The sequence below is a fragment of the Sminthopsis crassicaudata genome, chromosome 3 (genome assembly GCF_048593235.1).
Source record: "Sminthopsis crassicaudata isolate SCR6 chromosome 3, ASM4859323v1, whole genome shotgun sequence".
NCBI lineage: Eukaryota > Metazoa > Chordata > Mammalia > Dasyuromorphia > Dasyuridae > Sminthopsis > Sminthopsis crassicaudata.
In genome coordinates, this window is record NC_133619.1 from 609,659,578 (window position 1) to 609,686,381 (window position 26,804).

Genomic DNA, 26,804 nt, shown 5'->3' on the forward strand with positions numbered 1-26,804 from the left:
CGGTCCTTTAGTACCCATGGATGAACAGATATGTGGTTCAACCTTTTTTTTTTTCTTCTGTTTTTGGCCTCCTGGTAGTAGTGGAATTGCTGGGTCAAAGGGTATAAGCAGTGTAGTCATTTTTCTTGAATAATTCCAAATTAAAATCCAGAATAGTTGCACTACTTCAGAGATCCACTAGAAATACTTCAGGGTGTCAGGAGGTAGGCTATTTCTTGAGACATTCCCCCCCCAGCATCTCTGCCCTGCCCAACCTACCTGGGTGTAAAAAGCACCAGATATGAGGTCAGGTAGAAGCTCTGTCACTTACCATCTCATAAAGATATTGAGCAAGTTAATCCTCTTCCTTGAGACTCAATTTCCTCATCTATAAAATGGGGATAATATTACTTATACTGCTAAATATCTCATAGGATTAGTTTAAGGATCAAACAAAATACTGAATGTGAAAACATTTAGAAAACTATTGAGTTTCTACATTGTAAAAGATGTTAAATAATATTATTCTATGAGATGAACCAAATTAGTTCCAATAGAGCAGTAATGAACTGAACCAGCTACACCCAGCGAAAGCACTCTGGGAGATGACTATGAACCACTACATGGAATTCCCAATCCCTCTAATTTTACCCGCCTGCATTTTTTATTTCATTCACAGGCTAATTGTAACTGTTTCAAAGTCTGATTCTTTTTGTACAGTAAAATAACTGTTTGGACATGTATACATATATTGTATTTAACTTATACTTTAACATATTTAACATATATTGGTCTACCTGCCATCTAGGGGAGGGAGTGGGGGAAAGTAAGGGGAAAGTTGGAACAAAAGGTTTTGCACTTGTCAATGCTGAAAAATTACCCATGCATATATCTGGTAAATAAAAAGCTATAGTAATAAAAAATATTATTCTAGAAATGTTGAAGGCAGCTTGACATACCTGACCTCAGAACATGAAAGATCTGAATTCAAGTCCAGCCTCTGATCCTGAGGTACTAAGGGTCCCAACTCTGTCATCTGCTACATCCCACTCTCCCCCTTAAACCACTATCCATTTGAAATAACAAGTCTGGAACAAGGTGTCAATCACATCCTTTTTTATACCATGATTCAAAGAATTAGCTTAACTACAATATCCTAGGTTCAATGGACAAACAAGATGTACCCCAGAACCGTAGCACTGGGTTTCCTTCTTTCTTTCTTTCTTTCTTTCTTTCTTTCTTTCTTTCTTTCTTTCTTTCTTTCTTTCTTTCTTTCTTCCTTCCTTCCTTCCTTCCTTCCTTCCTTCCTTCCTTCCTTCCTTCCTTCCTTCCTTCCTTCCTTCCTTCCTTCCTTCCTTCCTTCCTTCCTTCCTTCCTTCCTTCCTTCCTTCCTTCCTTCCTTCCTTCCTTCCTTCCTTCCTTCCTTCCTTCCTTCCTTCCTTCCTTCCTTCCTTCCTTCCTTCCTTCCTTCCTTCCTTCCTTCCTTCCTTCCTTCCTTCCTTCTTTCTTTCTTTCTTTCGTTTTTAATAAAAGCTTTTTTATTTTTCAAAATGCATGTAAAGATAGTTTTCAACATTCACCCTTTAAAAATGTGTTCCAAATTTTTCTCCCTCTCTTCCCTTGTCCCCTCCTCTAGACAGCAAGCAATCATATGGGTTAAATATGTAACACTGGGTTTCAAACAACAGTTTCTCCAGCCCCTATAAAAATGCTGCTTTTCCCCTAAAAATGTGATTCTTCCCAAGCAGGAGGACCCCCGCCTTTGCTGGCAAACTCAGTAAACCTTGCATTGCTTTACAATTTCCGTTCTGGTTACGTAGTTACTCTGATCTCTGCACCCTTTGGTGACAGATGGGCTTTTAGCCAAGGGGAGCCTTGGACCGGGAGCCAGCCCCCAGATTGCTCTGGCTCAGAATCTCCCCACACCTGCAGGGATGGGAATCTGGAGAGCAATTTTACTCAGGAAACCCAACCTGACTTTTAGTCCTGACTTACAAATAACAATCACCTTGGCCCAATCACTTAGGCTCTGTTTGGAGTCTACTGGAAACTATTTTTCTTGATTGTGGTCGAGACCAATCGTAGAGAATTGGAACTGCTTCAGCAGCAATTGCTTGTGTCTGGTTTATGTTTCTGGGATCAGTATCCATATCTTAGACTCATAAATCATTTCCCCTGGGAGCAACATCTGCCCCTCTGACAGGCTTTCCTGGAGGTGGATTAGGAAGTGGGATTCCCCCCTTTCTCTTCCTTAGACTTCCCTGGTTCAAATAGACCAAAGGATACATGGAAGACTTCCCCCCAGACTGGCAATGACCCATTGACCAGTTCTGGCACTAACCAGTAGCCAACCACTGTCTTGAGCGAGTGCAAAAGCAAGGGCTGCCTCCTGGGACCACCAGGAGGGATTTTTGGGCACTCTCGCCATAGCTTGTAAGCTGCTGATCAGACCTGGGAAGTGGGCTCATTCCAACTCCCAAGTTCTGATACCAGGGGCGCCAACACCATGAATCTGTATGGGATTGTTTTTGTTGTTTACTTTCATTACAGTTTCTGGGTTTTCAAAAGCCCACTGTGGGTCTTCTTCAGATAAAAGGTTAAAATTATAACGGCAGAACCTCAAAATAGTTAGATAAATGGTATTTTTATACACCAGACAATCTGGCATTGCAATTTCCTTTGGAAAGCTCATGTGACCTGCCCGAATTAGTTACCTTTCATGGAGCCATCAAAACCTGCACCAGATGGACTCCTATTTTTTTTTTTTTTTTTTTTTTTTTGATAATATGAGATGGCTGGGGCAGCTATTTGGTATAGTGGATAGAGCACCAGCCCTGAAGTCAGGAGGACCTGAGTTCAAATCTAGACTCAGACATTTAACACGTCCTAACTGTGTGACCCTGGGCAAGTCACTTAATCCCAATTGCCTCCACAATAATAATAATAATAATAATATGATATGGCTGCTAAAAGAAGATTGATTCTAGCATCATTAACTCCAGGGATGAGAATGAAAAGAAGTTATTTTTCCCTATATCCGATCACCCTTCAGCTTTTAAAGGAACTGTCTCTGGCAATCCTGGAGTTCTTAATTCATGGTTGCCTTCTTTACGTGCTGAATCTGTTCCGCTTCTCCCAGAAAAAGTGCCCCCACCTTGAGTTCCATCACAGCTGTCTCCTTTCCCGTGCTGGATGGTGATTGAGCATATAAATCAACCAAAATCATCTGGAGGCACAAAGAAGAGAATAAAATCACTTTGGAGATCCTTATATCCTTCTGGAATTTCCCCAGTCCAGGGGTCCTCCTCTACTTGTCCTTGCCTCCTGCTCCTCACTGAACTCTGTCCAACTCTGTACCGGAGATCTGATTTCCCCATGTTGTAAGAAAATCCTGGGGAATTTTGTTTGAAGGAAGCTAATCTGAGTAAACACCAATCAATTGAAGATGGTTCTGATTTTCAAGGGTCTCTTGACTCAGATCCAAGAAAATCAGCCTGGCTCAGCTTACCCCCTCCTGACCTAAATAACATGACCTGAATAATATCACATACAACTAGATCCTGGAAGGGTTGAAGAAAATGTTTCCTAATAAGGTAGATTGAGTTGAATTAGTCATTGTGTCCAGCAGAAGGAAGAGCATTGTAGAGACAATTTTCCAGGTTTCTGCAGCCTCTGAGATCGAGAGTAGGAAAAAAAGGGTTTTCAGATTCATTTCATAAATGGTCATAGGGAGCTCTTGAATTCTGACCACCAGAAATGTTTCTTTCGCCTCTTGGAAGCCAATCTGGAGGAATTCTTCCATGTGTCTTCTGGATTATTTGAACAAGGGAAGTCTAAGGAACAACGAGGAAAGAGGGGAGAATCAGAAATGGCACGGATTCAAGTCCCAAAGGGAAGGAAGAATGGTACCCTCTCGGACTGGCATCCTCCTGCCAGTCCTTCCAATTCTCCCCATCTATGGTAAATCGTAGACCCCTCCCTTGGGATATGTGTCTCCTGCCACCAGCTAGGACATTGGAAGAATAAAAGTCCCCAAGTCCTAAGGCCATTTGAGTTGGAATTTCTTGGTACTCTAGGGATCCCTAGGGAAATATCCTGACAAAGACCTTCAATTGTCCTTCCCATACTCTTTATCAGGGGAACCTTTTCATCACTTTGACAGTAACCATCAATGTGAGGGGGGCAGGAAGGGGTGGGGAAGGGGAGCAGGGAGAGAAAAGGGAAAGGATCTGGAACTCAAAGCTTTAAAAACAAATGTAACAAATTATTTTACATGTAACTGAGGAAAAATAAAAATATTAAATTTAAAAATTAAAAAAGTCTCCCGAACAACTTATCAACATAAAAAAATGATTGTTCATTTTTTAGGTTATATAACCTATAGCAGACTGTTTGCTGCCTTGGAGAGGGGAGTAAGAAAGGGGGAGAGAAAAAATTTGGAACACAAAATCTTACAAAAATGAATGTTGAAACTATTTTACATGTAATTGGAAAAATAAATGCTATTGAGAAAGAAAAAAAAAAAAAAAAAAGAAAGAAAGAAAGTGACTGGGGCAGATATCCCCTGACTTGTTAAATACTTGTGACACTTATTCTATACTCAGTGATAAGGCCTCCCTTCTGTTCCCTTCATAGATTGAATTCTCATTACTATGAGAGTTGCCTTATAGGCCATGAAGTCACCCACCCCTCCCAGGTTTCCTCCAAGATCTTCAAGGTAATGACCCCTTCTCACTGAGTTCTGATTTTTCTTCCCAATCTTTAGTTTTAAAAAAGATTCAACCTGCTCAGTCTCCTGGTAGATACTTGGGTTTCCCACAGTCCTGTGGTCAGAGGTGCCTTTCCCCTGACTGTACCCAGGCCATTGACCTTACATCCCCCTGAGACCAGGAAGGCCCTTTGATTCCTATTTGTTATGGCTGACTATTTGGCTTCCTCTGGATGCCTGACTACTCCATGATTGTGAAACCTCCAGATGTCCTGACCATCAAAGGCATCCCTGAGCAACCTTTGCTTTGGCCCCAGAAATCCAGGAATCCTTAGAGGAATTCACATTTTCCCGCCAACCCTCCCCACCTCTCACACTCCTAGACTGTTCTAAGTCATTCTTCCATCTTCTTTCAACACAAGACCTCCAGGTTTGCTCTGGAGTGCTGACCAGGCCCAAGGGGATCATCCTCCCTATTGCTTCCCCATCCTCTTCATAGATCTGGTTGCCAGTGACTGTCCATCTGCCTCCCACTCTTGCTGCCCCTAAACTCCTCTGGATAACATGCAATCTTTGGTATTAGGCCACCCAACTGCTGTTTCTCTCCCCCATGATGCATGACAACTAAAGAATGAAGTCATTTAACACCTCTCCAATCCATGTCTTACCTCAAGTGAACTTCTTATCCTGGCTGAGAATCTCTCTCTCCTTCTCTCCCTCTCTCTCTCTCTCTCTCTCTCTCTCTCTCTCTCTCTCTCTCTCTCTCTCTCTCTCTCTCTCTCTTTCTCTCTCTCTCTCTCTCTCTCTCTCTCTCTCTCTCTCTCTCTCTCTCTCTCTCTCTGTCTCTGTCTCTCTCTCTCTCGTTCTCCTCTTTCTCTCTTTTTCTCTCTCCGTCTCTCTCTCTCACGTTCTTCTCTTTCTTTTTCTCTCTCTCTCTCACGTTCTTCTCTCTCTCTCTCATGTTCTCCTCTCTCTCTTTCTCTCTCTCACGTTCTTCTCTCTCTCTCTCTCACACGTTCTCCTCTCTTTCTCTCTCTCACATTCTCCTCTCTCTCCCACGTTCTTCTCTCTCTTTCTCTCTCTCCCATTCTCCTCTCTTTCCCATGTTCTTCTCTCTCTCTTTTCTCTCTTTCTCTCTCATGTTCTCCTCTCTTTCTCATGTTCTCCTCTCTCTCTCACATTCTCCTCTCTCTCTCTTTCTATCTTGTTCTCCTCTCTTTTTCTCTCTCTTTCTTTCTCTCACATTCTCCTCTCTCTCTCTTTCTCTCTCTCACATTCTCCTCTCTTTCTCTCTCTTTCTCTCTCACATTCTTCTCTCTTTCTCTTTCTCTCTCACATTCTCCTCTCTTTCTCTCTCACATTCTTCTCTCTTTCTCTCTCACATTCTTCTCTCTTTCTCTCTCACATTCTCCTCTCTCTTTCTCTCTCACATTCTCCTCTCTCTTTTTCTCTCTTTCTCTCTCTCTCTCACATTCTCCTCTCTCTCTCTCTCTCTCTCTCTCTCTCTCTCTCTCTCTCTCTCTCTCTCTTCTCTCTCTCTCTCTCTCTCTCTCTTCTCTCTCTCTCTCTCTCTCTCTCTCTCTTCTCTCTCTTCTCTCTCTCTTCTCTCTCTCTCTCTCTCTCTCTCTCTCTCTCTCTCTCTCTCTCTCTCTCTCTCTCTCTCTCACGTTCTCCTCTCTCTCTATTTCTCTATTTTTCTCTCTCTCTGTTTCTCTCATATAAGCAAAATAGCAGGGTCCCATCCAAGTGGGTTTATGCTTGGTTGCTACACATCCCAAATACATATGGAGAAGTATTAAAAGCTAGTCACTGAGAATAAGTCATAATTGCCCTGACTTTGCCTTATAAAAAGTGTTGAATTCTATGAGTTCAAAGGGGGGAAGTTGTGGGTCCTGATCCCACCTATTAATCCTTCATTATGTGCCCTGATCTTCTCCCCAAGATGCCAACACATTCTGTTTTGCCCCCCCCCATTCCTGTAGCATTCTGGGTTCAATGGAATATGAGTGTGATTTAAAAATCTGCCCCAGAGCACTAGGAACAGAGCTGCTAATAAATAGCATTAGACAACCCATCTCTATTCCTCTCAGCTTTCCTAGATCCTATGAAAATGCTGCTCCTTCTTCAAATGATGTGACTAATTGAGCTAGAGGACCACTCTCACTGGTGAACTCAATAAAAACCTTGCATTGGTTTAAAATTTCCTATTACCTGGTTATTTTCCATATTCCCAAACCACACATTGAACTTCCAAGTGCTCCAGAAAATTGTATATAATGTAGAGCAGGAGTTCCTCATGTGGATTTGGGAATTTGCTTCCAAAAAATTGGGGAGGAAGAAGGAAGAGAATTTAGAACTCAAAATTTTGGAACTCAAAATTGGTTTTATATGTAATTGGTAAAAAAAAAATTCCAATAATATGTAAAAACAATTTTAACATTCACTTTTTAACATTTTGAGTTCCAAATTCTTTCCCTCTCCCTTCCTCTCTATCCCAGATAATTAGTAATTTGATATAGGTTATGCAAGTGTAGCCATGCAAATCATATTTCCTTACCGGTCATGTTGTGAAAGAAAACACAGAACAGCAACAACAAAAATCACTGTGAAAAAATAAAGTGAAAAATAGTATGCTTTTATCTGCATTCAGATTTCATTAGTTCTTTCTCTAGAAGATTTTTTTTTTTTCATCATGAGTCCTTTGGAATTGTCTTAGATCTTTTTTTATTTTCCTGAGGCAATTGGGGTTAAGTAACTTGGTTAGGGTCCTACAGATAGGAAGCATTAAGTGTCTGAAGTCAGATTTGAATACAGGTCCTCCTGACTTCAGGGCCGATGCACTATCCCATCCAGCTGCCCCATGTCTTAGATCTTTTTATTGCTGAGAAGAGCCTAGTCAGTCTTGGTTAGTCATTATACAGTATTACTGTATTTGTATATTTGCTTTCCTAGTTCCACTCTCTTCACTTTGCATCAGTTCATTTAAGTCTTCCCTGGTGGAAAAAATAAAGCATTTTTTTAAAGCACTTTGATAACTATTTGTTAATATAATTGGCTTCCCTTAAATTCTTGTGCATTTTATTTTATGCACTTTAAAACAATCTTCTGAGGGATCTATAAGTTTTACCAGACTGCCAAAGGGGTACAAAATACAGAAAAGGTTAAGATTCTCTGATAAAGAAAAAGTTTCTCATTGGGAGCTCCCAGGAGCAGTGAAATCAAAGATTTGTTTTAAAAAAAGAAAGAACATAGAGGAATATATTTGTGAGATCGAAGAAGAAGGGTTGTTCCCTGGAGGATAAATCAAGGAAGTTAAATTTGACCTAAATGCAGAATTTTTAGTCTCTAGCTCAGCATAGGGACAGAATAAGATAAGTGAAATTCGGATAGCCACAGACAAAAGAAGAGGCAGCAATACTCTGTGTCCAGATGCCTCCAAAGGCAGCAAACATCAGAAACTAACCACTGTTAGAATCCAGGGGGCTGGGGCAATGTACTGATAAGCTCTATACCAAGGGCACCTGGTCAGTCTTTTCCCATTCCAACTGCCTCAACACCTAAGCTGCTGACCTTGGGCATGGGACCAAGACCTTACCTATTTTCTACTGTTCTTTGAATCATGCAATATAATGGAAAATAACTGGAAAATAGACTCTGATCTCTCCTGTCCTAGCTGAGTGGGTGGAGTGGTATAGGATGGAACAGTAAAATTTACTACAAGAAGGCTGCTTAAACATAGGGAAGGGACACCGAAGATTAAGGTTGTGACTGAGGATTCTTCAAGTATGAAATTCACAACATAACAGAATTTAGAGCTGGAAAGGATTTTAGAGATCATTTAAAATTTTAAATAATTTTAAAAATTAAAGATCATTAAAAACATTTTTAATTTAAATTTTATTTAAATTTTTATTTTATTTTATTTAAATTTAAATTTTATTATTTTTATGTTATTTAAATTTATTTAAAACTTTAAAGTACTGGGCTTGGAATGGGAAAGACCTCTTCATGAGTTCAAATCTGACCCTAGATACTGGCTAGCTGTGTGATCTCAGTTTCTTCATCTGTAAAACTGGCTGGAGAAAGAAATGGCAAACCACATCAGTATCTTTGCCAAGAAAATCCCAAATATGATCACTAAGAGTCTGAAATGACTCAACAACACTAAATATAATGTGCTTTTCTTTTAAATAAAATTGTATTGATTGTGATTCTTTCTGACCTTCTGATTCTCTTTTGTGCATTTAAAAATGCTACAACAATTCTTTTTTATCTCCTTTCTCTTTTCTTTTCTTTTTTTCTTTTTCTTTTTAATACACATTGCTTTATGAATCATGTTGGAAGAGAAAAGTCAGAGTAAAAGGGAAAAATCATGGGAGAAATTAAAAAACAGAAAAAAAGAAGTGAACATAGCATGTGTTTTCTTTCCTTTTTTCCTTTCTTTCCTTTCTTTCTCTTTCTTTCCTTTCTTTTTCTCTTTTATTTTCTTTATGATACAGGTCAAGCATTTTATCCATTGTGCTAGAAGGCTATAGGCTTAAGATAGTTGTAATTAGGCAAAGGCAATGCCAAAATTAAACACGAAATTGTAAAGCTCTTTATAGACCTTAACAGGTCAGTTATCATCATCATTAATTTAAATTGTCTTGTTTTAAATGTTAGAAAGAAGGGGGGGAACAATTTTACTTTGGACATATCTCTCCAAGCTATAAATACTTGGATTTAAAATAATGATAACTGAAATATTTCTGGCAGACATGTCTAACATGTGGAAAAACATTATTAATGTTTTTTTCTTTGACAGTATCCTCCTCTCTCCCACCTTTCATATTTGAAAAAGGAAAGAAAAACAAGGTCCTTGTAACAAATATGCATAGACAGGGGAAAACAAAATTCTACATTGTCTATGTCCAAAAATGTCTATCTTATTCTGCAATCTTCAGTCCATTTCTTCTCTGATAGGAGGCAGGTAGCATGCTTCATAATCAGTCCTCTGTGGCCATCACTGATAAGAATTGCACTGGTCAGAGTTCTTAAATCTGTAAAAGGTTGTTTGTTTTTTTTTTTAAATATATTGTTACTATATAAAAATTGTTCTGGTACTGCTTACCCCATTCTTTGTCAGTTCTCAAAAATCTTCTCAAGTTTCTCTGAAATCATCCATGTCTTTCATTATTTTTTACAGTGTAATAGCATTAATATACTATAATTTTTTCATCCATTTTTTCTCACATATAGGTACCTTTTCCAGTTTTTGCCGTAACAAAGAGACCTGCTATAACATTTTAAAATTATATTGGTCTTTTTGAGAAATGTATTTAATCAGTGTATCTAGTCAGAATCAATATTTGTGAATCAAATTCTGATTTGATTATATAAGCCCTATCCAGTGGCACAGTGGTTGGAGTACTAGAGGTAGTGTTTGACTTTTTTACTACATAACTTTGCAAAAATGTTAGTTTCTTCAAAAGTAGATGAGGATAATAAATATCACCTATCTTCCAAGGTGGCTGTGAGGATCAAATGAAATAATATTTGTAAAAACACTCAGCAACATATAGGGTATATAATAGGTACTATATAAATGCTTATTCCCTTTCCTCCTTTTTAAGCTTCCTTTGATCCTTCTGAGGTATAGAACTAATAGAAGTCAAAGGATATACGTAGTTCAGTAACATTTGGGTCAGAATGTCTAAACTGACTGGCTTTCCTGAAGCTTCTCTGACATTTGTCATTTGCAATTTGATGAGTTTGAAGGGGAATCTCTGAATCTCTTTATTTCTCTAATTATTAGTGATCTGAAGCATTTTTTCAGATGCTTGTTGGTATTTTGGATTTCTTTTGAAAATTGCTTGTTCCTACCTTTAAACATCTATCTATTGGAGAATGGCTCTTATTCTTGAAAATTTGAATTAGTTTCTTACTTTTGATTGATACAAGATCAGGAAACTTGATGCAAAGATTTTTGTTTTTCCTCCAGGTCCCTGTTTCCATTTGAGTGTAAGCGACATTGGTTTTGTTTGCCATCCCCATTTCATTTTACAATGAAGAAGACTGATTCAGAATAGTTAAGTATATATCTAAAATCACATACATAGAAGAACTGAAACTTTCTCCTACTCCAACTTTAACTGGAATAGTTTTACTACAAGCAAGCAAAAGGGTTGAAGAGGCATAAAGTTCTTACCAGTTTATCAGTAGGATTAGTAAATACTAATAAAAAAGGATTTAAGGCTTTTTAGTAGCCAACAATGTCTCTAAAGTCAGCTCAGCTCTTTAAACAGCTGAAAAGATAGCTGAAAAGATTACATAGGGTACATAAAATAGTTCAGTGACTCAAATTACATCTGAGAATATGACTGGTATGATGCAGAGATAGAGGTGGTTGACTCTTAACTTGACTCAGAAAGAGAATTTCCATATCCCAGGACAACACAGAATTGATCACCATCCCCTGCAAAGTTCTGTCAGGGGCATATCTTCTCCCCAGATTAACTTATCTCACCTCATAGTCAGCAAAATTCACAGATGAGAATTTTTGTGGTTGAGTGGCAATCCATAAAAATAGGGAAGATAAACTCTTTCAAATTTTACTAATAGAGCATATATAATCAAGTCTGAATTTACTTCACAAATGTTGATTCAGATTAGATACACTTCCTTTTTTTAAATCAAAACTTTTTATTTTCAAAAATATACATGGATAATTTTTGACATTCATCCCTACAAAAACCCTGTGTCCTAATTTTTCCCTCCCTTTCACTTCCCTTTCCCCTCAGTCAGCAAGTGATCTAATATATGTTAAACATGTACAATTCTTCTATATGTATTTCCACATTTATCATTCTGCACAAGAAAATCAGATCAAAAAGAAAAAAAATGAGAGAGAAAACAAAATGCAAGCAAACAACAACAAAAAGAATAAAAACACTATGTTGTGGTTTACATTCAGTTCCCATTGTCCTCTCTCTGGGTGCAGATGGCCTTCTTCATCACAAAATCACTGGAACTGGTCTGAATCACCTCGTTGTTGATGAAAGCCACGTCCATCACTATTGTCCTGTATGATGATCTCCAGGCTCTGCTCATTTCACTTAGCAATGGATACACTTCTTAATGAATAATCATGAAAGATGTAGGCTTAAGGAAGCTCAAACTCACATAATGAAGGAGCAAGCCTTATTAATATAATACAAAATAAAGTGGAATTTCAATTTTCAGTTTCACATTTTCCCCTTTGACTCTTTGGAGCCATGTGTATAACATCTATAAACTAAATTGTTATAATTAGATATGATCAGCCTCAATTGGAATTAAATTGACTATGGGGCAATAGAAAGTAATAATTATAGCTTTCAAGATTTTTTAAAATAAATTTTTTTTATTAATTTTTATAATTATAACTTTTTTTTGACAGTACATATGCATAGGTAATTTTTTTTTACAACATTATGCCCTTCTGTTCCGAATTTTTCCCCTCCTTCCCTCCACCCCCTCCCCTAGATAGCAGGCATTCCCATACATATTAAATATGTTATAGTATATCCTAGGTACAATATATATGTGCAGAACCGAATTTTGTTGTTGTTGCTGTTGCAAAGGAAGAATTGTATTTGGAAGGTAAAAATAATCTGGGAAGAAAAACAAACAAAAAAAAATGCTCACAGTTTACACTCATTTCCCAGTGTTCCTTTTCTGGATGTAGCTGATTCTGTCCATCATTGATCAGTTGGAATTGGATTAGCTCGTCTCTATGTTGAAGATATCCACTTCCATCAGAATACATCCTCATACAGTATCATTGTTGAAGTGTATAACGATCCCCTAGTTCTGCTCGTTTCACTCAGCATCAGTTGATATAAGTCTCTCCAAGCCTCTCTGTTTTCATCCTGATGGTAATTTCTTACAGAACAATAATATTTCATAACATTCATATACCATAATTAACCCAACCATTCTCCAATTGACGGACATCCATTCAGTTTCCAATTTCTTGCCATTACAAAGAGGGCTGCCACAAACATTTTGGCACATACAGGTCCCTTTCCCTTCTTTGGTATTTCCTTGGGATATAAGCCCAGTAGTAGCACTGCTGGATAAAAGGGTATGCACATTTTGATAACTTTTTGGGCATAATTCCAGATTCCTCTCCATAATGGCTGGATTCTTTCACAACTCCACCAACAATGCATCAGTGTTCCAGTTTTCCCACAGCCCCTCCAACATTCATCATTATTTGTTCCTGTCATCTTAGCCAATCTGCTAATGATATTAAATCAAAAACACTTCCGAGAATTTAAATTCTACATGTCTTGGTTTTTTGTTTTTTGTTTTGTATCCAAACCTTGTATCTTATATGAAAATTGCTATCAGTTCTAAAAAGAAATACATTAGGGGCTGACTTGTAAAAGGAGATCTTCATGTGTTCAATCATTTGTATTTAGAGCCAATGGTATGCCCACGATATCTTGTTGCTTCTCAAAATGCTGTATTAAAATTTTTTTACATTCAGCTTAATTTATTTTTATCTACCTTTATCTAAATCTAATTCTAATTTGTTGTTCTAATCATATTAACAAAATGAAAGAATGTTATAGTATCAGTCTCTTATAAATGACTATTCATGATAAGACGTAGGATTAATTATAATGGGAAGACCTCAGGAGATCAGGTAAAGTGTCTTCTCTATTGTTAGTGGTACCATACCAGCATGTACCAGTCAAAAGCCACCAATGGTGTTAATCTCTTATGTTTATTGTAACGGAAAAAATGAAGTCTCATCATATCTTATCCTTACCAAGGAATTTGCCGTGAGGGAAAAAGGGAGAAATATCAAATATGTTCGAGACAGTTCCTTATTACTGTTTGAGTTAAGTCATAGTCATAGTCAACAGGCAATCACACAGAAAGATTCAACATGGACCAAGAGGCATCACAGCCAGGCTCAGATATATGTACATGGAAAATGGCTTGTTTAGCAAGATGAGAAGCTAAGTCAAGTGGACCTTATCTTCACCTTCACAAAGCTGGCTCCTCAACTTTCCCAGAGACAAATGCACACAAATATCCTCCTGTAGCAGTCCCCAGACTGCAAAAGCACAAGGCATTTCTCTTAAATGATGGACTAGTGACCTCATGAGGGATCAGCGACTTTTATCATTGTTATTCAGTCATTTCAGTCATGCTCTATTCTTTGTGATCCCAACTTGGGATTTTCTTGGCAAAGATACTGGCTCCGTTTGCCATTTTCTTCTCTGGATCATTTTACAGATGAGGAAACTAAGGTAAATAGGTGATTTGCCCAGGACCACACAGCTAGTAAATGTCTAAGACCACTTTTGAATTCAGGCTTTTCTTGACTTCAGGACTGGTGCTTTATCCACTGTTGCCTCCCAACTGCTCTCAAACCCTTATATCTGAAATCAAAACTTAGAATAGCAGCAAAATACAATCACAAGAGACTTTTCCTCCACTAGCAAGTTTACTAATTTACAGCTTGAAATGAAGCTATTGTCATCATGTTGTCAGGATGTGGATAACTCCCCAAAAAATTTCTTTTCATGGGCAATGGTCAGAATTTTCTCAGATAAAATATTTCTTCAAATATGTTTTTTTTATTTCATTTTTACGACTTCAGTCTTATTTTAGCAGCAGGGCTGATGAGATCTCATGATCTCAGAAAATTTAAGGAATTTAAAAGTTGTGTGTAACTTGTAACCGTTTTAAAGATTCAATATGCTATTTAATAATGAACACAGCTTGTTAGAATACTGGATGGCTCCTTGCATAATGTGACAGAATGTAGCCAAAAAAAAAAAAAAAGAAGAAGAAGAAGTTGCCTATCTAACAATATTTCTCAATACTCTTGGAAAAAAATTTACACAATCTCATGTATTGTAAGACATGAAACAAAACTTCTTACAATTTGGGTGACATTTAACTCAATTGAACACATTTTCACATTGCTTTACATAAAAGGCCTTTCATTTTGAAATCTTAAAGTAACTCAAAGCCACTAACAATAAAAGACTGTTATATAATGCTCTCCACATGACCAGCACTATAGTTAGCACTTTACAATTATGGGAAGAGGCAAGCACTGTCTCTCTGTCTGAATTGCTCTTTTAAGATTCCAACAAAACCTCCCACAGTCTAAATTTCTTTATTTATCAATAAAACTGATTCCACAAGGAGCTGGAGTATAATAGTGAAAATTGTACGCGTCAAAGCTAATGGCCAAGTAAAAGTACATGTTTCCCCATCTTTTTTTGAGCTGTTAAAAATGCTTGCAAAGATTTAGCAGGTTTAGAAGTTTAGCTGTTTTCCAAGGTCTTTTGAGCAATAGAATTGGTTATAATCACATAGGACAGTTAGATGGTGCAGTGGATAGACTTAGGAAAACTCAACTTCCTGAGTTCAAATCAGACACTTACTAATATTACAATGGGCAAGTCATTTATTTAACTCTGCCACCTCAGTTTCCTCATCTGTAAAACAAGCTAGAAAAGGAAATGGCAAACCACTCTAGTATCTCTGCTGGGTAAACCCCACATGGAATCATGAAGAATCAGACACGACTAAACAAAATCACAATTTTTATAAGTGATAGCCAAATAAATGGAGATAAAACCCAATTAGCCCAAGTGAAAAGTTTAAGGTTCCCCCTTTTGGATAACAGTTTCTTTTGCAAAGTGTTACAACCTATAGTAAGCCAAATGATCTTATAAAAGTTCTCTCTGTCCTTCCCAATGTTAACCTCCTTTATGCTAGAGAAACATTTGTCCACTTATTTTACAAAGCAGTTTACTTGTCAGTGACCGAAGGGATTAGCCAGAGCCCACTTATGGCACAATCACATCACAGATACTGGAACTTTAAAGATTCTCTGCTATTCCTTTCACAAGAATACAGTTTTCTTCATATTTTAACTGTTTTCTTTCCTGAAAATTTTAGACTAATAGCACAGTATTTTTTTTAAACTCCATTTTGGTGCTGGTACTTATAGGTATAATACATAATATTATAGAAAAACCATTGATTTTATACTAATTGCCTCCTCCTTTTCCAAAGTTTGCAATATTTTCCAATAATATGTGGATGTTTTTTAGAAGAGACCACAAAAAATGTTGCCTACACTTATAAAATTCCTCTCATGATAGAAAAACATCACATGAAAGCATATTAATTTAATTTGGGGAAGAAATGTCAACCAAATCAAATATATGATTGCCTAATCACTAATAGTAACAATTTAAAACTTCAGTCAACTGCCATAAAATCACATTTCAGGACCCACTGTTATTAATTAGCTTAAGTTTTAATTTTTAAAAAAGGTAATTGAAAAGTGATAAAAAGACTATAATTCCTGGGAGGTCATTATAAACTTCACATTGATTCTAATTAAAACAGTTAAATATACATTAAGCAGAAGTATCTATTTATAGCATACTTATCCAAATTCTTTGACATTTCTTGATATAGTCTTGATACAACTTTTCCTAATAACTTTAAATAATTTCATTAACTCTATAAGAAAGTAAATTATTATCTTGATCTATAATTAAATTTGCTTCTTTGTTAAATGGTCAACAATGATTCAAATGAGGATCCTTTAATATATAGTATAATAATTTTTTTAATTTACAATATCTGTTTTTTATTAAAACACAATTTTTGCTTTATATATTGGAGTTAACAGAAATTGTACTACTGAAAAAACAGTGTCTGATGGAGACCATAATTTTCTCAAGGGCTCAAGATGTTTCCTTTTCTCTATTTCTTTTCAAAATACTCAAAAGCTATATACATTTCTTCTGTTTTCTCAAGCTAGCCTATTGTAATGCTTAGTCTTTACAGAAAACTATTTAATTATATTAACTTTTCAGTTGCTTCCTGATTTTAAAACAAACTTTTCTTTTTCTGAGCACTTTGGAGTCCACCTTCTCTTGGCCATTTGAATGCTTCTGGAAAATTTGTCTTATCATTGTTTCCAGAAACATATTATCTGGGGTCTTAAGGTTAGGACTGATAACAAACCGGGCTTTCTTGAGGTCTGCATTTTGATTGTTTAAAAGCAGTCACTTACAGAAGGGTAAATACATTCCAGCTTGACTTAATTTTATTGTTTTGGAGAGAGGACAATGAAGATGATCTAAAATTTTCTTGTTCTGCATTTTAATCAGAAAAAAAAATCATTTTCCCTTTCTGCAATAAATTTCTTGTTCCCTTTAAGTAAAATTTTTAAGTGTAACTTTTAAAGAATTTATGCTAAAATTAAAAAAGTAATTCTACCACAAAAACAAAAACAAAACCTTTCAGACTTGAAGACTGATAAACCGAAACTGTTTTGGAATTGTTCTGCTGATTGAAAAAGGGAACTGACAGCTTCTGCTATGAATTGTGAGACGAGCAGTTAGAGTTACTCATAAAAACATTCAAATCACAACTTGAAATTTTCAGTAGAGAAATGACATTTTAAAAGTGTCTGTAATGTCTTGGCCAGCATTGGGAAGAGAGAGATAAAAGGAGACATGTTTAATAAAAGTTTTTGAAAGTTTCGCTTTTTACATTCTTCTTTCTTTGGCTGATCAGACCAAAGGAAAAAGCTAAGTTGAGTCATCAGAACATGAAACAAAGCAAGCACATAGAAACACATTCCAGCATAAATTAACACAATGCACAGACGTGACAGACACTTACTTCCATATTCTTGTGCTATAAATTTCTGTTTGGGTCCACCTAGTATCTCACTTGCATTCTTATTCTGTAAGTTCCTCTTTTTTCTTTTTGCAGTCTCTAGCAAAATATCCCCTTTTGCAGAAAAAAAAAAATAAAATTCTTTTCTGAGGTTTTTTGGCAAGGCTTGAAAAGGAACCAGAGATATCTGGGCAGTGACCAAAATTGTCTGAGATTTCTGCCTTGGTTTCTTTTTTTCTTTATTTCTTCCTTCATATTAGGGGATTCCTGATGAAACAAGATAGTCTTAAAAGTATCATATTTCTGGACTGGGTGAGTTCAAATTCACATAAGGAATACAGAGTGGACTGATCATTAATTCATAATAAATTGACTAAGCTTTATTAAAATAATGCAAAATAAATCGGGGTATTAATTTTCAATTTCATAAGTGCTTAGTGGCCACTTAAAGAAGAGTGAATGAAGATCAGTTTCTTTATCTATATAATGGGGTTAACCTACTAAGTGACATCTATAGTTCTTTCCAACTATAAAATCTGTTGTGTCAACATGCTTACATTTCTATAGCACTTTCCTAATGATACAGGCTGTCCCAAAAGTCTGAGTGCAGTTTAAGTCTTTAGGGACACTCTGTAGAGATTCTCTGACATCATGAAACTATCAGTGTGGGGCAGCCTTCTATTAGCGCATGTTCTTCTCCACCGGGAATTTAGGGGTTTAGAGTCTAGAATCAAGATGTCTTGAATTAAAATTCTACACTTGCTGCTGGTTGCCTCAATTTCCCCATGTTTAGAATGGAGACAATAACATCCATGGCACCTACTCGGCCAGGGGCGTTATGGGGCTCAAATGAGTTATCTATGCAAACTCTAAAATGTTCTGCCAGGTTCTCATGATTCTCATTCTGTGTGATTCATATCCCTCTTTCCATCAGTCTTCTGTGGGAGCTGCACTATAGAGCCTCTTCTTGGTTCTCTTACTATTTTGTTGATAACAGTGCAAGTGTTATTATTCTCATTTTATAGATGGTGAATCTGAGTTTCAGAGAAATGACTGGTCTAGTGTCGCACAAAAGAGTAAGAAACTCAGATATTTGGACTCCAAGCTCAATTAATTGACACAATTTTAAAAACACCTACTATGTGCCAACCACTGTGTTAGGAGTTAGAGGGGACAAAGAAAAAAATAAAATAAATAAGGGGCAGCTGGGTGGTGCTGTGGATGGAGCACCAGCCCTGAAGTCAGGAGGACCTGAGTTCAAATGTGACTCAGACACTCAACGCTTCCTCGCTGTGTGACCCTGCGCAAGTCACTTAACCCCAATTGCCTCAGCAAAAATAAACAAATAAGAAGTGAATAGTAGTAAAGGAGACGGGAGGATTTACCTGGCGGGAAGGAAAAAAGGATACGAGCCTGGGGAACCAGCAGGCAGGGAGGGAGCCCAAGAGCATCATCCGCGGTCCAGAAGCCGGGCGAGCGCCATTGTGAAACTGAGGGCACGGATGAACTTTTCTGGGTGATCTCCTCTCAGCCCCGCGCCTGACAGACCCGGCAGCTGTACGGCCCCGGGGCACGGGGCTCCCGGCATTTCCCCCGGAGCTGCCCGTTCTTGGGCCCCTCCTGAAGGGCGCTGGCTCTCGGGGAGATGCGGCCGGAGGCTCAGCCAGGGAAGGAGGGCTCTGGCCGGAGTCCTGGCAACGAGGCAAGGGTCCCCTCCTCCACCTCTCAGAGATGGGCCGGAGGCGTCCTTCATCCCCGGGGCTGCAGATTGGTCCAGGCTGCGACTATGGGAGCCGCCAGCAGATGGCGGCAGAGGGCCGCGTACCTGCCCATCACCAAGGTGTGTCTCCCCGAACCTTTTTTGGTTCTGTGCTCTTGCCTTTGTCTGGCTCGCTCTCGGCGCGTGCGCGCGTCCCGTTTGTTGTTCTGAGCCGTCTGGCTGAGAATCGGCGGTCCGCGTCTGCCTGCCGCTTGTGGCGCGATAGCCGGCTGCCTGTGCACCTTTAGGGGCGTTTGGTGTCCCTCCCTTTGTGTTCCGTCCCTGTCCTATTTCTCTGAGTCCTTGCTGTCTGTCTGTCTGTCTCTGGCTCGTCTGTATCTTTCTCTAGCTCTTAGATCTGTATCCGTCTGTCCGTCCAGTGCTCATCTCTCCCTGTGGTCAGTGAGACAAGAGTGCTGAACTTAGCTCTGACTCAGACTCTAAACTAGATGCCTTCCCTCAGTCTCAGTCTTCTCATCTGTAAAATGGGTAAAACCACCCCCAATAAGAGTAATTCTAGCTGACATTCACATAGCGCTTATTATGTGGCTCAGTGGTTAGGACCCTGGGCCTGGAGTCAGGACCACCTGAATTCAAATCCAACCTCATACAATACTAAGACTCTGTACTCTTTATTCCACTGGAGAAGGAAATGATAAAGCACTATCTTCTTTTTCTTTTCTTTTTTTGGTGCTGTGGCAATTGAGGTTAAGTGACTTGCCCAGGGTCACACAGCTAGGAAGTGTTAAGTGTCTGAGGCCAGATTTGAGGGTCCTCCTGACTTCAGAGCTAGTGCTCTATCTACTGCCCTCTAGTAGCCTTTTCAAGAAAACTCCATGGGGTACTACTAAGCACTACTAATCCTCTCTTTAAGGTCTCTCCAACTCTAATCATTAGGATCCTCCTATCTGACTTTCTTTGTATTTGTTTATATCTGAGTTGAGAGGGCGGTGTCCATTCTGCCTTTAGCTGGGTCATAGTGAGTGGCGTGGGTGCATGAATGCTATAGGAATAATAAGGGTAGAGAGGAAGTTTCAGGCCTGAGTCAATAATTGGAAAGGAAGGAAGAGTGGGAGAGGAAAGGGAAGGGAACAGAGGGAGGAGAGAGAAAAAGAGGAAGAGATAGACAAGAAAATGCTGCTGGAGAACAACTAAGCTGGGTGTGGTAGGGAGTGGTGGAGTTGGGACCAGCTTGACTGAGGGCCTGGGCTTGGGGGCACCTCAGAACCCCCATTCCCCCTTAGACTACCCTTCTCCCCTTTGTCATTAACTGCAGCTCTGTCTGTCTCAAGGAGGAGGAAGGGCATCTGAAGTTCTGGACACTAGATAGGGAGGCAGGCCTTGTGAGAACTGTGGAAGTCACTGAATTTTAATTTCCTCATCTAATCTTCCCCTCTGAAAATCTCAGCCCAAACCCAGCAGAAACAAACACAGTTCTTCCCAAGAACTGTCCACTAGGCCAAAGGGCCACTCAGGCCCAAGAATGAGGAGACAGCTCTAGGCCTCTAGTCCTGGGATGGTCTTCTCCCATACAGCATTTCTTTCAGTCAGTCTTGGGGATTTGCTCCTCACCACCAATCCCCCCACTCCCACTCCTTATAGATCGTTGCTGGAACCCAAACTGACCTTCTCTCCTCTTTAATACATACATATCTGTCCTTTAAAAATCACTTTTTTTCTCCTATGAGTTTAAGTATCTTTATTTTTATTTTTTGTTGTTGTTTAAACAGAATGAGCTAATAGGTTATACTATGCAGAAAATAACATTAAAAGAAAAAAAATCATCTTTAGGAAAACCTCTTTGGCCACCATATTGGTTTTTTGTTTCTGACTTTATTTTGTAAGGGATGTCATCTTCATTTCACAGATCACAATTTAAAACTGCATCTCCTGTCCAGTCTCACCACTTTAACACCCTCAGGGGTTAGGATGGGTTTCTAATGGTGGATGGACCTTAGTAATATCTGATGGTATTTTACACTGAAGGTACAAAAGCCAAAATGGAATAATTCGTGTCTTTAAGGAGTCTGCATTCCATTGCTGGAAAAGACATGAAAATATGTATGTGGAAAATAAATATTTTAGAATAATTTTATTGATATTTTCTTTTTCTTATATCACTATAGCTATCTCAAGTATTCCTCTCTCTTCCAGAGAATTATACTATATGACAAATATTTCAAAATATTTTTAACAAAATAAATACATAATAGTAATAGTAACAATAGTTAATATTTATGGTTTAAGGTTTTCGGATGTTCTCATTTGCAGGGCTCACAAGAGCCTTCTGTATTCAAATCCAAGATTCTATCATATATATCTAGTTAGGGGAAGGAAAGGGATTGGGAAAAACCCAATTTAGAAGGTGATGCTTGAGCTGAGCTTTGGAGTTTCTTTTTTTTAGTTTTCCATATTTTTTAAGATTTTGATTTCCAATTTATTCTCCCTCCTTCCCTCCCCAAGATGGTAAACAATCTGATTTTAGAGTATTCGTTGCAATCATATTAAACATATTTCCATATTAGTCATGTTGTAAAAGAAAAATCAGAACAAAAGGGAAAAACCATGAGAAAGAAAAATAGGTGAAAATACTAGGTTTTGATCCACATTCAGTCTCCATAGTTCTCCCTCTGGATGCAGATGCATCACAAATTTATTGGAATTGTCTTAAAATCACTATATTGCTGAGAAGAGCTAAGTCTCTCAAAGTTGATCATCGCACAATTTTGCTGTGTACAATGTTCTCCTGCTTCTTTGAGCTGAGCTTCAAAGAAAACTTGTCTTTGTTGTTTAGTCACTTTTTTCAGTCATGTCTGACTTTTGGTGATCCTATTTGGAGTTTCCTTGGCAGAGATACTGGAGTGGTTTGCCATTTCCTTATTTGTTACAGGTCAGTTCTCCGAGAGCCTCCACAGCTGTGGATCAGAGTCTGAAGGAGCTGCAGGGCGGCCTTTGCTGACACAAGTGTTTCGGACTGAGAATGAGATAAATTGGAGGCAGAGGGAAGAGGAGAGAGGTCAGACAATGTAATGGTCTCTCAGTCAGAGAGGTCAGAGAACAACAACCACCTCTCAGTCTCCTTGGATCATCCTCTCACAAGAGGAAATCCATTCTGGGTTGGATATCTAGCAGCCACTGTCAGGTGGCTCCCGTGTATTCCAACACTAATTCTGTTCATTCTACAGATGGGGAAACTGAGACCCAAACAGGATTTAATGACTTGCTCAGAGGCACACAGGTAGCATGTGTCTGAGGCCAGATTTAAACTCAAGAAGATGTATTTTCTGGGCTCCTAACTAGCTGCCCCTTTTCTTCACATATGCACCATAATCCTGGCTGTTCTCCAAGCCAGGAGCACTTAATCCTCCCACCTCCAACTTTCAGCATCTTTGATTCCAGACTCAGCCCAAATGCTACCTTCTGCAGACTTTTCTCCTCCATTTTCCCAGCCACTAGTGCCTTCTCCTTTAATCTTTGTGATTACCCTCTATCTACTCAGTGTAGATCTTGAGGACCTCATTATTTGTATGCTGCCTCCCTCGAGGGAACTTAAACTCTTTGAAGGAAGGGACTGATTCATTTTGTATCTATATCTTCAGTGCTTAGCACTTAGCAAGCCTTTAATAAATGATTGCTTGAAACTGTTTCTTCTTTCACAACATGGTTAATATGAACAGAGTTTTATATGATTGCACCATAGATAACCTATATCAAATTGCTTATCATTTTAGTAGGGGGAGGCCAAAGAGGTAGGGAGAAAATCTGGAACTTAAAATGTTATAAAAAATAAATGTTAATTGTACACAGTAACAACAAGATTGTGTGATGATCAATTGATGGACTTGGCTCTTTTCAAAAATGAGGTGATTCAAGGCAATTCCAATAGACTTGTGATGAAAAGAGCTATCTGCACTCAGAGATTATGTGACCCTGTCATATAATAAAATTCACAAGAATTATGGAGACTGAATGTGGATCAGAGCATAGTATTTTTACCTTTTTGTTGTTTGCTTGTTTTTTTTTTCTCGCATTTTTCCCCTTTTGATCTGATTTTTCTTTTTTTTTTTTTATTAAAGCGTTTTATTTACAAAACATACACATAATTTTTTTTTCCAACACTGCCCCTTGCAAAACCTTTTATTCCAAATTTTCCCCTCCTTTCCCTCATCCCCTCTCCTAGCTGGCAGGTATGATCTGATTTTTCTTGCACAACATGACAAATATGGAAATATATTTAGAGGAACTATATATGTTTGATTTGTATTGGATTGCTCGCTGTCTTGGGGAGGAGGAGGGAGAGAGGGAGAGAAATTTGGAACACAAAGTTTTCAAAGGTGAATGTGGAAAACTATCTTTGCATATATTTGGAAAAATGTGAAAAAGAAAAAAATGTTAAAATCATTTTTAGATGTAATTGGAAAAATAAAATGCAGTTTTTAAAAATAATTGTTTTATTCACTGATGTGTCTCTTACCCAGAGATCTCATTTTGAAGTATGGACTCCAAGAAGGTCAAAGACTTCCAAACCAAAATATTGATGATGGCACTTTTTATTATTGGAAACAAAGTAGGTATCAATCAAGTGGAAAATACCCAAATTATGGCATGAGATGAATATAATGTAACTGTGAAATAAAGAAAGCAAGGTTATAAATAATTTAATGTTCCAGTGATCCGATACTGAGTGAAGTAAGCAAAATCAGGTATAAAATATACACAGTGACTTAAAGAAGACTTGAGAAAATGCATTTCTCTCCCTCATCATTGTGGTGCAAGAGTGTGGGTGTTTTGTTCTAAGGATTGGCTCATTGGAAAGGGGAGGGCTACATCTGGAAATAAATGTAAACACACACACACACACACACACACACACACACAACCTTATAAAGAAATGGTTGTAGAATTGAATAGCTGTATGAGGTTCAAAAGTAGAATCAGATCTCCTGAGTCACAGTCAGAGATGCCCTCAAAAGAACCAACAAGTATTTATCAAGGGCCGAGTGTTCTGGAGCACAAAATGACTAATGCGGAAGAATACACACAAAAACTGTGTGCATACAAGATGTAGCAAGGATAAAGTGGAATTGGTCTCCGAGGGAATAAGCTAGTGTAGAAGGAAATTGGGAAGCAGAGCACTAGAAAGCAGGTCAGGAAACTTGGCTTCTCTACTTACAGGTTGTATGACCATTAATCCCACCTTCAACTCTGCCCTATAGTGGATCTTGAAACTGAATGTTTTGTTTTGTTTTGTTTTGCAAAATTATGATTTATTATCAGTAAATTTTTTGCTTATATACTTATTTTATATCCTATATAACCAGATAGTACTAGAATTATAGATCTAGATTAGGAAGGGACCTTAAAGGCTAATGAGTCTATGTTCTTCATCTCCAAAGTGGGAATGATAATCCTTCCATGGGGCCATTGTGTAGAAATTGCTTTGTCAGCCTTGAAATGCTATAGAAATATCAGCTCAGAGCTGCTTTTGTCAATCCGACTCCATCCACGTTCCCAGGAGTGAGAGGCTGGGCCTGGGAGGCCCAATTCTAGGATTCTCCTCTTGTTTCCCATACTGACTTCAAATGGCAGAGCTTTTCTAATCCTTTCTTTCAGGGTCTCTGAGAATGGCCCCTGGAAGTCACTCCCTCCCTCCAAGCATCTGGGTTAGAAGGGAGGGGGCTAAGTTTGGGGTTTGGCTGCCAGCCTTGGAAGAGGTAGATAGGGTCTGGTCTCATTCAGAAAAAAGCTCAACCTCCTGCTTCCTGCCGTGGTAGCTCAGGGAGGGGCAGCCTGACCAGAGACTGGCTCTGACCTCTGACCCAATGACAGAGAAGCAGGAAACAAACCTTGTTCAGCAGAAAACCTTTTTGAGCTTGGCAAAGTGCCTATAGCAAAACTGTCAGGATCCTTCTCTTCTGCCAGTATGCCCACCCACCCTGTATGCTCGAGCCAGGCAGAGCTCAGCTTCTTATGGAATCCATGAATGTCAGAGCTGTGAGAGCCTGGAGCACAGGATCCATCAACGTCAGAGATAAAAGAACCTGGAGAACAGAATCCAAGATTGTCAGAGCTGGGAGAGTCTGGAGAATAGAGCTGAGACAGCCTGAAGAACAGGATCCATCAATGTCAGATCTGGAAAAGCATGGAAAACAGAATCCAAGATTGTCAGAAGTGGGAGAACCTGGAGAATAAAGCTGGGAAAGCCTGGAGAACAGGATCTATGAATGCCAGAGCTGGAAGAGCCTGGAGAACAGAATCCAAGATTGTCAGAGCTAGGAGAGTCTGGAGAACAGGATCCATCAATGTCTGTTCTGGAAGAGACTGGAGAACAGAATCCAAGATTGTCAGATCTGGAAGAGTGTGGAGAACAGAATCCAAGATTGTTAGAGCTGGGGGAGCCTGGGGAACATACTAATCAAGCTAGAACAGGCTTGGGAGATGGGGAATGAGTAAGATGAAGACCACCCAGATAATAAATCACAGTACGGCATTCAAATCCATGTCCTGGGACTCCGAATCTAGCTCTTTCCATTCTCCTCTCACCCTTATCCTCTCTCTTAAACTTTGCATGCAATCTTCCCTAGATATGAAATGTACTTGTTCCTTATTTCCATCTTTTACAACATCTGGGTCAGGGATCAGGACAGTTACTGGGATATTTATAACATCATTCACTGGCCATACAAAATTATTAACTTTGGAGAGAAACATTTCTATCCAGAGAGAGTTCTATGGGAACTGAGTGTGGATCACAACATAGTTTTGCTTCTTTGTTGTTGTTGTTGCTTCATTTTTTTTTCTTTCTTTCTCGTTTTTTTTTTTCCTTTTTAATCTTATTTTTCTTATGCAGCGTGATAATTATGGAAATATGTATAGAAGAGTTGCACATGTTTAACCTATATTGGATTACTTGCTGTCTAGGGGAGGGGGATGGGGAGAAGGGAGGGAGAAAAATTTGGAACAAAGGGTTTTGGCAAGGGTGAATGTTGAAAACTCTGCATATATTTTGAAAATAAAAAGTTATTATTTTAAAAAATATCAACTTACATAACACAAGCAATAGAAGGTTGTTTGCGTAGCTTTTAGCTCATCATTACCTGAAGTTGATTATGCAAATGATTTCACCAGCCTTATATGATGTTTCAGGTTGAAGATTCCCCACTCCTGATTTAGCTGGCACAAAGGATAGAGGGTCCAGACTGAAGTCAGGGACACTTATCTTTCTGAATTCAAATCCAGCCCTTAGATACTAACTGTGTGATACTGGGCAGATCACTTAATCATATTTGCCTCAGTTTCCTCATCTGTAAAATGAGCTGGAAAAGCAAATGACAAACCACTTCATTATCTCTTCCAAGAAAACCCCAAATAGGGTCACAAAGAATCAGAAAAAAAAAAAAAAAAAAAAGTAAAAAAAGTAATGCATTAAAAAAAAAAAAAAAAAAAAAAAAAAAAGAACTCAAAAAGTCATTCACAACTGGAAAAATAACCAAATAAGTTTTTTCAAAGCTCAGCTCAAAGAATCAGGAGAACATTGTACAGTAAATTAGCTTTTCTCAGCAATACAATGATCCAAGACAATTCCAAAAAACTTGAATGCAACAACAAGAAGAGAAATGGAAAATAGTACAGAAAATGGGGTCAAATGTAAACAAATCTGGA

General features: G+C 38.4%; 1 protein-coding gene and 1 long non-coding RNA gene across 2 annotated transcripts in view; both read right to left on the bottom strand.

The window, feature by feature from the left end:
- LOC141564026 (chymotrypsin-like elastase family member 3B) overlaps positions 1-26,804 on the bottom strand; it is a 66,895-nt gene that overhangs the window by 11,036 nt on the left and 29,055 nt on the right. The window lies entirely within an intron of this gene.
- On the bottom strand, positions 16,305-19,241 carry LOC141559987 (uncharacterized). The gene is made up of 2 exons (XR_012487601.1): positions 18,769-19,241; positions 16,305-17,650 (listed from the first exon to the last, which is right to left on the bottom strand). It is a non-coding gene; the product is annotated as an uncharacterized LOC141559987 (long non-coding RNA).